General features: G+C 39.1%; 1 long non-coding RNA gene across 2 annotated transcripts; it reads right to left on the bottom strand.

Moving 5' to 3' along the window:
- Positions 1-3,459: 3,459 nt before the first annotated feature.
- Positions 3,460-12,690, bottom strand: LOC133277519 (uncharacterized). Of its 2 annotated transcripts, XR_009746238.1 has the most exons (4): positions 12,217-12,690; positions 9,807-9,966; positions 8,596-8,682; positions 3,460-6,977 (listed from the first exon to the last, which is right to left on the bottom strand). It is a non-coding gene; the product is annotated as an uncharacterized LOC133277519 (long non-coding RNA). The 2 variants fall into 2 exon arrangements; XR_009746239.1 differs by lacking the exon at positions 3,460-6,977 and having other exon boundaries at positions 7,987-8,682.

A 12,690-nucleotide genomic window follows, 5' to 3' on the forward strand; every position in this document is an offset into this window, starting at 1 on the left:
CACATATTACATGTATCTAAACCACTGCCCATAGTTACTGCCTTTCAGATTTGCTAATTTCCAAAAATTCTATATTCTCCAGTTGTATTAGGTTGCATTTTTTTCAGGCTGAATCAGTTTGTTACTTCCAACCCATATTCCTTAACTCTCAGTGTGGACTTTCTTATTGTTATGTCTGGCCTCCTTCACGCTCACTTCACAAACCTAATTACTGTAGGTTTACTTTCCTTTTCCATTGAATCAATATTGACAAGCAGTGAGATAATCCCTGAGTATGGATAATTCACTGCCAGTTTAACCTACTGCCATTAACTATTACTCTTCATTTATAACCCTTCAGGTAACGAATGTACCAACCACGTGCTTATTTACTTCCCAGTCAGTTTAGAACAATTTTCCAAGTTTTCAAGAAGAAATGGACAAATTCCGCTCTCATATATGGCTAGATTTACTCCATAGATGGTATCAAACAAATCACTGATGCTGATTTACATGCTGCAGCCAGTACCAATAAACAGAGGATGCTATTTTATCTCTCCTTGACTATCCTGATAGGACTGGTTTCATTTTTCAGTAATTCTTTGCACATGAATGATATGTGATGATGCAAGCATGGGATTCAAGAGCACATGCTCAGGCTGCAAAGTATGCATCACATCAAATGAAATCATTGATGGTAAGTGCTATTAGCTCACAGCAAATACACTTAAATCTACAAAGTAAAAAGTTTAAGTTCTTTTCAATGATTTTGCAACTAGTAAAGGCTTAGAGAATACATACAGTCAATTGCCATGGCTTGGATTACTTATGTCAATTTAATTGTATTTTTGAAATTGAGCATGATAGATCTATACTGTAAATGCCTATAACTCACAGTTCCATTGTCTCTGATATTCTGATACGTATGACATATGCAAATTTATTATGAATCACTGAGAGCAAATAAAACACCAGTCTTGCCTCTGAGTTGTACTGCATGAGTGAAACTTTGATTCAGGTTCTGATGTGACTTAATTCTACCTGGACTTACTCAGAATATGTTTTTGATTGAATTACACTAATGGAAAAGCTAGAATTGTTCAGTATTCTGGAGAAAAAAATGAGTATTTTGAAGATAGGTTTTAGTGATTAAATGGCATTCTCTGAGTAAATTTTGAAAAACTCCTTAAATAATTTTTTTTTCTTTTCTTTTTTACTGGGTAAGGTGCTGTTTCTGAGAAAAGGCAAAATGAAGCCATAAGAGCTTGTGACAAATGAAATGATTATGGACACCCATACCCCTATTACTGATTCATGTATTTACAAGAAATCCTTTAAACATGTTGCCCAAATGCAAATGCTAGTAATTATATTTGGCCTTCCTAAATATTCCCATTATTGTTTCAGATGAAGACATTTTTTTTAACTTCCCTTACTCAAAAAAGCTGTTATTCCTGGCATGGTATGGCTACCCTATTCTTCTTCAGCAGTAACTGCACTTCAATGGTGGGTGAAGAATGATTTTTACACATACAGTCTGTAAAACTCTTTGGGATCTGTCATGATGAAAGGTGCTCTGTGTACAACACTATTATTAACTTATTGTATTTCATCAGGTTATTCTATTTCACATCATGTCACTCTACTGAAAAAGCCTTGCCAAAAAAAAAAGCTGTGCAATTTCATTAATTGAGAAAACAGACTCCTTCAAGAGGCAATGTAGCATGCAGGTAGCTTGGAACTCCCCAGGAGTTCAGGCTGGCATTGTCAGAGCATGTAGGGACATCTGCGGTTTCAGTGCGCGTTAGGTGTGAAACACTGTGTGTTATAACGTACAGTGAGATGAAGGATATCAACTGAATTGTGAAGGAGGAAGGATAAGAACTGATTATGAAGAATGCTTAATATATCAACTTTTGAATTAATACCTCTTTAGAACTACTGGAAATGATCATTTATATTTCATTAGTTTATGCAGATGGATGTCATTTGGCAAGTTCTGAAACAGTTGTTTAAGCTTTTTAGCAGCTCTAATAGAAAACATCTGAGTCTTCCTAAATGGAAAGCTTCTATTCAATTTTTCATTACTTTAAGAGATAAAATAAAACCATTTGTTATTTTCATTTATTTTACTGGAAAGTCAGTGCCTTTTTCCTTCAATAATTCTCTTTTCCCCCCCCCAGCTAGCTATCTGTAACGCTATAAATTTTATCATGTAGCTTTTGTAAAAATTATGGAAGACCATTGCAGCTAAAGAACAAATACAGTGAAGGTCAAACTTAGTATCTGAATGATTTTTTATAACACTTGTGACTGTGACTCCTAAAGTCTTAATCATGCCGAACCAACTCCTAGCTTTTTGAATGTATTCCAGAACACGTCATTTTAAAGAAGGAAGTTAGACCCAGAACCAGATCTAATGGATTTTCAAGTAAAAAAAAAAAAAAAAAAGCAACTCACATCAGCGCTTTATTACTGGTTTTACAAATTCTTACACAAACAAACAAGTACTACTGTGATTAATTTATTGTATTTACAAGGCCTCATAAATCTACAGGCATTCTGTGACAATATAATAACAAGTTTTTTTTGAAGGTTGTAGCTAATAGTCCATCTAACACACTTTCCTTAAGGCTGAACTGCAGATTTGTTCCACATCCTAAGAAAAAGGCAGTGCATTGCTGCACTGCCGCTAGCAAAGACCAGAGATGTGCTTGCAATTTTGGGGACCACTTTCTGCTCTGGTCACCTCGATGATGTGAGGAGGCAGTGATTACATCAGATCTCTGCCCCTTAAAGGGTGCGTTATATGAAAGACTGGCCAGCACAGCATGCTCTCTCCTCTTCTCTTTGCACTTTTCACACTTCCAAGCTATCAGATGGACCTAAATTACTTTTCTTATTTTAACTGAAAGGAAAAGCAAACCTGTCAGAGATGGATCAGATTGTTTTTTAAATCACACTGTTCTGGGCACAGGGGAGTTAAAACTTAACAAGGGTGATTCTTCTTTGGGCAGAACTGTTGATCTGCTTGAGGGTAGTAAGGCTTTACAGAGGTATCTGAACAGGCTGCATTGATGGGCTGTGGCCAGTGGAATGAGGTTGAACAAGGCAGAGTGCCAGGTCCTGCATATGGGCCGCACAACCCCATGCATCACTACAGGCCTGGGGAAGAGTGCCTGGAAAGCTGCTCACGGAAAATGACCTGGGGGTGCTGGATGTGGGCCAGCTTGTACCCAGGCAGCCAGGAAAGCCAACAGCATCCTGGCCTGTATCAGCAATAGCGTGGCCAGCAGGGCCAGGGCAGTGATCATCCTCCTGTACCGGGCACTGATGAGGCTGCACCTCAAATCCTGTGTTCAGTTCTGGATGCTTCACTACAAGAGAGACATTGAGGTGCTGGAGCAGAGAAGGGGAACGGAGCTGGTGAAGGGTTTGGAGCACAAGTGTGATGGGAAACAGCTGAGGGACCTGGGGGTGCTTAGTCTGAAGAAGAGAAGGCTCAGGGAGGACGTTATTGCTCCCTACAACTGCCTGAAAGGAGGATGGAGCTAGAAGGTGGCTGCTCTCTTGTCCCAAGGAACAAGTGATAGGACAAGAGGAAATGACCTCAACCTGCCCCAGGAGAGATGCAGATTGGATATTAGGAAGAATTTCTTCATTGAATGGGTGGTCAGGCATTGGAATAGGCTTCCCAGGGAAGTGGTGGAATCACTGTCCCTTAGAAGTGTTCAAAAATTGTGTAGATGAGGGCCTTAGTGACATGGTTTAGAGGTGGTCTTCGCAGTCCTGGGGTAAGTCTGCCTGAAAAGCAGAATTTCTCACTTTCCAAAAGTCAAAAAATTGCTCGAAATTAGACTAGACTGAAATAACTTTTCCTAGACTGCTTTCTGGGGAAGGCACCAGGTAGCAAATGCACCATGGCCATAACCTCTGCAGCTGTGAACTCCTTATTAGCAGCCCATCACAGTCACTGGAATAAGAGTGGCACCTGGGTTAAAGCTATTGTTGCTGTACACTACGGGGCAGGCTGTACTCTTTTCACAGCTCTTCTTTAAATGCATAATAATGCAGTGTTAACATAGAAATAAAAATCTATGTTACAGTAGGATAGTATAGGTTAAATTGAAAACTAAGGTTTCTGATTTCTGAAACAAAGGCAGCTATACCAGAATATTTTTACCACACTTTTGCTAAAATCTTATTGGGCATTCTTCTCAGCCCCCTGTGGCTGTAAGCACAATGGGTGGACTGAGGCATTCGCTGTGCCTATGCTGCTTGGCTTTAAGTCAGCCTTCTTAACAGTATCTCAGTGGCATTTTCCCCAGGCCAATTCCCTTTGTTGAGTTGTGGTTTGGGTTTTTGTTTTTCTTTGTAGTCTTTATTTTTTTACAGGAAAAAATATATGTCACTGAAGAACCACATGAGAAACAGTCTTTGTGACATATCCTCCATCTCAATGGAAATGCCCCCAGTGTTTCATTTTAATGAAAATACTGTAGGGTTGCACTGAAATATATAGCTTCTTATAAGTAAATTCAAGCAAAACCAGAAAAAACATACTTGCTACCCTAGAGTGAAGTATATTAAATGCCACTCATTCATTTTGTTAGAAATGACTGATGAAGGAGAAGATCAACAGATGTAACACAGTAAGAAAGAAGGTGAGAAAGTTCCAGTGGAAGGGAGGAGTGCTGGGCAGAGGATGTTGAACAGCTGCTTGCCCCAGTGCCTTGTGTGGCCCCAGTGCCCTGTACGGACAGAATAAAGGTGGTTTTAAGATACCTGTCCATTCAAGACCAGTAAGAGACTAATCACATATGGTGAACTATATTTTCTGAAAAGGTGGGGTAAGCTTTTGCAAATTGCACTGTGTTCTTGTTGGTAATAATTTGGGTTTCACTACTTTGTAGAACTATCATAAAGAATTAACAATTATTTTACCTTTAAAGCAAATAAATCTGTTAGTTACTGACAATAAATATAACTGACTAGCAAACACAGTGTATAATGGTAATAATTAAATCAATAAATTCCATATATTCGTATTTATAGAGCTTCTTTCAGACCTGGAATGTACTCTTAGTTTAAGACTTGGTTAATCCATGCTACTTCTTACACAATTTTAATCTTCCATTAATGGTCAGAAGTTTATTTTTTGTTTATGACAATTACATGGTTATTATGGGTCAAACAGGAGGCCTTAGGAAAAATGCTGGATGGAAGAGAGGGGGAAGTGCTTTGAATGTTGATACAGATTTAATTCAGAACTCAGTTCTTCCAGGCTTTTAATGATGTTTTCTTTCTGGAAAGACATGAGAGTCGTTTAATTCATGTGACCTCTATAGCACTGAGGACAATGCTTTGATTTTTTTTTTTTTCTTTACTATGCTTTCTGTTTCACCTTTTTTATCTGTTCTATTTAGACGTCTTTGTTACTTATCAGATGTGATGTTCAAACTCTGCTGTAATTACAACTTTTTTTCTTTCTCACTTTTTGTTTATTAATGTTGATACATTAGATTGTCTAAATATTTTGAGAACTCTTCAGGGATTGATAGAGGGCAATTAATATCAACTGTTGATATTCTCTTTTCTTTTTCCCGTGCTCTCAAGATCTTATCTTTAACCTAGATTAAAGGGATGGGAGAAGGAGAGGAATTCAAATCATTTGGACAAGGATTTAGAATCTAAATGTCTTCAAAGTTGTGCTCAGCTGTTTTGTTTTAGCCTTCTGCAGTGACAGGAATCATCTGAGGACTTTGGATTTGGAGCCAGGTTTGGATTCCTTGGAAACGCCTCACACACAGAGGCAAAGATAAACACACAAACATACACACAAACGTTCAGGCTGGATGGGTCACCTCTAGCTGCATATTTATAAAATTAATCTGGTATCATAACAAGGTTAATAGCGGAATAATCATAGGAAAAATAGATGATCAGTGAAAAACTAGGAACCCTCTAATTGCTGGAACAGTATTGCTAGACCCTGTTCCCTCTTCTATAAGCCAGTCTGGCACGTAAAGCCAGGATATTAATTTTATGGATGAAGCAAAAAGTCTTCTAGAAAACACTGAAATTTTAAATGCTAAAAGATTCTGTCTGTCTCTAATGAGATAAAAGATGGCCCTGAATGTGAGCTCAGCAGTTATAAGTGTACCAGATGCACTGCACTTATTCATGCACACAAGCCTCAGTGGGGCAGACAGAATCCCAAACCAGTGCAAGACCTGTTTTACAGCAGACTGAAGCCTTTTCCTAGAAAAAATTGGGCAACACCTGTTAAAGCTGGCAGGAGCTAGAGAAAGCTCTCTTTGACCCCAAAAGTGTGGGAGGTTAGAAAGATGCACTTGGTATTGACTCGTGGACAATTACTAAATGCTGGCAAAAGGATAGCTAGGTACATGATCTGGAAATACTTAACCAAGAGAGCAAAAAGAAATTCATACAGAATCCAGGGCACATCAGTTGTAATTCCCCTTTCCTCTTTAGTCAACTTTGCATTTCTCCCTTTTTTTTGGTTTTTCATATTTCACTTTTTTTTGTACTTCTAGTTTATTGCTCAGTGTTTGGGGGTGGTGGGATCAAATTCAAATCAAGATCTGAATCTCATCTTTGAGCTACTGCTGGACCCCATTTTGTAAGAGGTTGGAAGGACTGGAACACAGGGTGATGTGCAGAGCATGTATTTCCACCAAGGAAGACTTCCCACAGCTCTGGCCCCTGCCAGGATTTAGGGGTTCTACATTCTCCACTAAAGATGCATATTGTCCTTACCCAAGACTTCCTACCTTTCCTTCATCTTCCTCTCTTCAACTTCCTGTTTTTCACACCCTCAGCTCAGCACCTTGTTTTGTCTCCCCTCCTTCCATTACTGTTCTGCCTCCCTAACCTGCTCCATGCCTCTGCACCTGCTCCATCCTCTCTGGTCTGTAGCACCTGTTTGCAGGCAGGCTTGGACCATGGAACATGCCAGGTAGCTTGCTGTTGCCAACCTCTCTATAAAAGAGGAAAGAATTATTGTGGGGTAGAAGCCCACATATTGCTTTGGCATACGATAATTGAAAGACAGAAGAAAGGCTAAACAACCCAGATCTGAGAGGCTGATAGGAAACTAAAATTGTTTGGCCTGCCTGGGATTAGCCTCGTTAACATTTGCATTCTCGACAGTTTCATCCCACCTAAACCCAGGGAGCTGGACAAGTACCTTAATTAGGAATGTATTACTTTTTAACTCCCTCTAGAAAAAGAAGGGAAAATCTTTCCCGAGTGTTATTCAGCTCACCCTGAGCTCTAGCAACCCCCATCCCTCTACCCCATTCAAAAATGCCTCTCTTTCTTAATAGACCATTAAGGTAGCCTATGGCAAATATGCTCCTAATTTAAGTCCCTCAGATAAACTGGGGAAATCAGACCTTCACATTCAGCTTATGCCACACAGACCTTAAGTCTACATCCATAAAACTGAGGAAGAATGAGAGGTAAAAACCTACAGACAAGAAAGTGATGCAGCCGAATCCTATGTGATGCTTTTATACAGCCAGTTAACATAGTGCATGCTGTTGCATGAGCTGGCACCATGCATTTGCTTGTTGGGACATATGGTAAACAGAGAAGCCACAGCTCAGCTCAGTGCTACAGGCAAGAAACGTGCCGGTCTTTGTTTCTTACATCCCCGGAGACTCAGCCAGTAAGAAACAAATGTTGAGATGTCTGAAAGAAACCCACCAAAATGGGTCAAATAGTGGAATCAGGTCTCCTGCTTTTCAAGGAACATACACAAATACAGAAATTTTCTGCACCTGAGCAATATGCAATCTCGTGGGTTAAAAAAAAAAAAGAAAAAAAAAAATCCAGATAGGAAGAGCCCTGACCATTGGGCTACTTCCACCTGTGGATCAGCATTTTGTGTTCCAAACTCAATACCTGAACAGAAAGGAAAAAAAGCAGACCATGCCTTGGCTGGAGACAAAACATGAACTTAATGTGGTTTTTTTTTTCCAGGGCTGACTGAAAACATTTAATACCACTGCACTCAGAACAGTGAAGTGTTTTGGCATCCAGACCATTAAGAAAAAATTACCTGGTTCTGATCTCACAAATATGTAGAATAGTGTTAACCCCATTGAAGAAAATGGTGTTAGGCTGGTGTTAGGGTAGTTTTTCTGAAAAGAAATTCACCTTCTATTATTGGTGACCAAGATTATCCAGGTCTTACTTAATTTCCTATTAAAGTGTCCCATTTTTTAAATACCTATTTAATATGTAAAAATCCTCTGGCTCTGTCATTTTCTCTTCCACAGTTAGTTATTTTATTCTATTGACTAATGAGGGACCATTTATCGGCTGACAAGTTGAGGCAGGCAATAAATGTGTGGTCTTGAGCACAGGGATATGTTGAGAACTGAAGTGTTGAAGAATTACACTTCCCGTGGAAATCCTCAAAATAATAGAATCATAGAGGAATTGACACTGGAAGGGAGCTCAAGACATCACACAGTCTGAGCACTTGCTCAGAGAAGCATTACTTCCAATGTGAAGTAAGGATGCCCAGTGCCCTGGTAAGCTTTGAATGGAGATTCTATATCCTTTCTGGGCAAATTGTTCCAGTACTTGCCTGATACCATTCTGAAAATGTTTTTCATGGCACCCACAGCAGGTGTCCAATTATCTTGAACTGATTCAGAGGTAGAGTGCTTGCTTCCCAGATTTAAAAAAAAAAAAAAAATTAAAAGAAAATCAAGTCTTGCCTAAGCCTTTCTTTGGAAGAGATGAAAAAAGTAATATTTTTTTCTGGAAACTTTTTAAAAAAATGCTACAAAATTAGATGCCTTCTTTTTATCCCTTGTGAAAGTTGTTAGTGGAAGAGCAGTCTCTCTGGGAACTGGGGTAGCTGGAAAATCTATAGATACCAGAGCAAAATTAAAATTAAAGGGGCAGATAATGGAACTACTAATATTTTGGGGGGTTTTGGACAAATCTGTTGCAGAGTAACCTACAATTTTATGTTTTACACTCAGCACTGTGCATTGGAATTAGAACATGAAAAGTCAAGAGACATATAGCTAATTCCCAGCACATCAAATGACCAAGGTGGGCAAACTCTGGGAGAGTTTTGCAGCAGATGTCAGTGACAGGCACACACCAGTCCATCCAGATTTCTCACCTACAGAGCGGTATTATGTTTCTCCTGCAAAAATATAGATGCTTTACTTAATAGGGTGGCCAAAGGCATCTGAGTGATTTCTATTTCTTTAGAACACCTCCCAGAACCACACCCTTCATTAATGCTAAGTGGCTCTGTTGCCTGGGACTTTTGTCCTGTCATGCCCTCTTTCCACCTTGACGTATTTTTAAGCTTTGTGGTTATGGTGATCTAGTACACGAGATCTAGTTTGCGTGGGGATGAAATTATATAAACTGGTCTTAAAAAGGATACTTCCTAGAGTAATTTTATGTATTCTAACCATATTTAAAGCTTCTCCTTTGGGTTTCAGAGTACTCTGAAAGCTCTCATACGCTAGGAAATACTAAGTTTAAAATATTGTTTACTCTGTTTGAAGTCCCTCGGTTCCTACAGAATAGAAATACAATCTGTTCTTGATAATTTACAGGAGTTTTCCCCTTTATATCCTAATAGTTGAAGCTGAGATACCTTCCCCCACATTTACTAAACTGTAGCAATGTCTCTGAAACCTCAGTAGTCTGACTTCAACAATAAAACATTTTGACAGTGGTCAAGACAGAACTGAAGATGTTCCAAGATGAATATGTAGAACCAGTGGTAATGCAAAGTCTTTGAAGGATATTCTGCTTTTCCATACCAGGTCCTGATTTTTGAAACTGTTGCTCTATCTCATTCATGTGTTGGTTATGAGTGGCAGATCTATATACAGTCCTTTCAAATACCAGTCTTTGAATGTGAGTACATGAATTTTCTTTCAGGGCTGCTAAAAGCAGTGTGCTACAATTTGCGGTGGCCTCCTGAAGAGACAAAAAAAAGAATAATAATCCATAGTTGCAAGAGGCAAAATGACAAATCTCTGCTCAGCCACATACAAAGGCAATGCCAAAGATGAGAAGTCTTCACAGCTTGCATGTATAGCTAAAGTGGTGCTGTAATTTGCATCAAGCATTACATTATCTCTGCTGGGTCAAAGAGAATTGTGAAAAACTAAAACAGGTACACATGAGGTAAAAACTAGGTTGAGACTGGTCAGTAATTACTTGAAGTTAATTCTGGCCCTGTTACCTTCCGTTTCACAATCTCTGAGATCCCAAGAGAGTGCGCAAACCAGGAATATCACATATCAAGAGAGAACAAAACAGACAAGACAGTAGAAGTGATTCCCAAACCAGAGTTCCTCATGTACACTATACTCTTTGTCATACATATGCTGGGTTGTAAAAATAACTAACAACTCATATGCATCTTGCTGCATAGAAAAAGCATTGCTAGATTAAACAACAACTTCTGGAAAAAGGTTGCTCCATTTTCTCTTTGTTCAAATCCAAGGAAAAGATCCAAAGCAAAAGCTTAGGTCTACTACAGGCTTGTAAGCTACAGGCTCCCACTAACCCCATTTATTTCTGTGCAGATGAGTATGTGCTTCATTCAATCTTCATAATAAAGAGGCTAAAACTGGACATAACCAGTTTTGAATGGACAGATGTGGGAGCTGTGTGAAACTGGGATGGGAGTTCAGGAAGACAGGTCTGAAAACAGGCATTTCCCTCAGTCCTGAGAAGCATTCCCAAGATGCTTTTACCAAAGGAAAAGTAGCTACAGAAGCACTGAAGAAAAGAATGATTACCCTGGGGTCACTGGAGGAGTCTGTGTAGCATTTGAGCCCCTATTAGGTTTGTTATAGATCACATTAATTTCCCAGGTCTGAGACCTGAGTACTGAGCCCAAAGGAAATTCCATATCAATTTCTACTTTGGAGAGTTTACTTTTACAAGGAAGTTTTATTCCAGACTAGTTGAGTAATCCATAGGCCCTCACTTCATGGTAAGAGGTTACTGGATATTCAAGAGATTTCTTCTCGTAACTTCAAATACCACTTCTTTAGTTCAACTAATCACTTGTGAGTTTTTAATTTGATAAACTAACCACAGGGTCTAGACTTAGTCTTGAAGTACAGGACAATTTTACTTCCTAGGAATCACCTCTAGGTCTGCCCACAATGGTGGTTTGTGTATGGGGGTACCAGCACCCTGACGCCAGCTATATAGGTCAGCTGATGATGTACATGGACAGCACATGAAATGCACGACTTCATTAACTTGTAACTTCATTTCTTTGACAAAAGCATGCCTATCTTTATGCACAACTTTTAAAACTTTCTTTTTTATTTTTATATTGAGAGAACAATTAAACTCTGTAATTGGACACCTGAAGTTCTTCGGAAATCTGGGTTCACTTGTCTGTTCTTAAATTTATAAATGACTAACAAAAGACTTGATGAATCTGAGTTCTACTTACATATCATTGTTATATTCTCAACCCTTAGTTAGTAGATCCATGAGCAGTTTATTTTGGCTTAAACCCCACACTGCTTCTGAAATAAATTATTCCACTTTCCCACTGCTTGCTCCCACCTGCACCTTCTCTCCTGAAGCTGGCATCAATGTTGGTGCAGCTGCATGGTGAACCGATACACTTGCTTTGTAAAGTTTTTTTTGGCTGCTGCTAGACAGCTTTCAACAGTTACCACATTTGATGGCAAGGCTGGCTACACTAGCTGAAAGCGCTTGCAGAATTAAAAATGTTACACATGTACATACTATGGCATCAAATTCTTTTGTTAGCCTTTTAATACAAGGCCAGTAATCATTAGGATCAGGTTTATTGAAGTTTATTTATTGTTTCATTATGAATAAAAAGAGGTAATTGATAACTCATTATCTGCAATACTTTAAGGGTATTATGAATTTTTGCGAGACCTGTAAGTGTAAATTCTTCAAAAGGGACTGTAAATGTCCTCACTGCAGAAAGCACATAAAGCTGCATGAAACTCAAGCCTGCAGATACCACACTGCATGTATTAAGTAGACATGGTATGCTTCAAACTTTCCAGCTATTACTACTTCTCACGGTTTAGATATATAGGTTTAAGGGGACCTCACAAGATTATTTTTAGTATTAGCTATATATTCTGGCCAGCCAGGAAAACCTGAATTTCAGTAGTGGTTTTATCCCTCCATTTAAAACAGAAAGGCAAAGAGACATACATTTATTTTAATTAACATTCAATTTCCATTTGTATGAATCCTGCAAAATTTGAGTAAGGGACATCAGCGCTCTGAGAAAGACCAAGGTTTGCAATTCCCAGAGCCCTACGAAGTTGTTGTACATCGGCACAGAGTATGCTTCTCTCAAGCTGTGATGGGCAGCACATTTACCACACATTCTGGAGGCATTCTGCAGTGTATCTAGACTCATTGCAAAGGTGAGGAAAAGAAGGGCTGCTGATGTCTGTCCTTCAGAGCAAACACCAACCAGGAGCGAGTATGTGCAGGTCCTACTGCTGCCTGGAAAGAGAGGTTGCAGATCCCTGGCTGTGGGTATGTATATTTATTAAATAAAATTTCAAAAATTAAAAGTACTTATTCAAAATAAAAATCTGAGGATAGGAGAAGGCCTGACTAAGGAAGAGAAGGAGGCCAGAGGGCAGTCTTGAGGCTGAAATGTGCTGGGGTAAAACA

The sequence above is a fragment of the Pezoporus flaviventris genome, unplaced genomic scaffold (assembly GCF_033815535.1).
Source record: "Pezoporus flaviventris isolate CSIRO_AGI_PZ_B2104156 unplaced genomic scaffold, CSIRO_AGI_Pfla_v1 ptg000057l, whole genome shotgun sequence".
Lineage (NCBI taxonomy): Eukaryota > Metazoa > Chordata > Aves > Psittaciformes > Psittacidae > Pezoporus > Pezoporus flaviventris.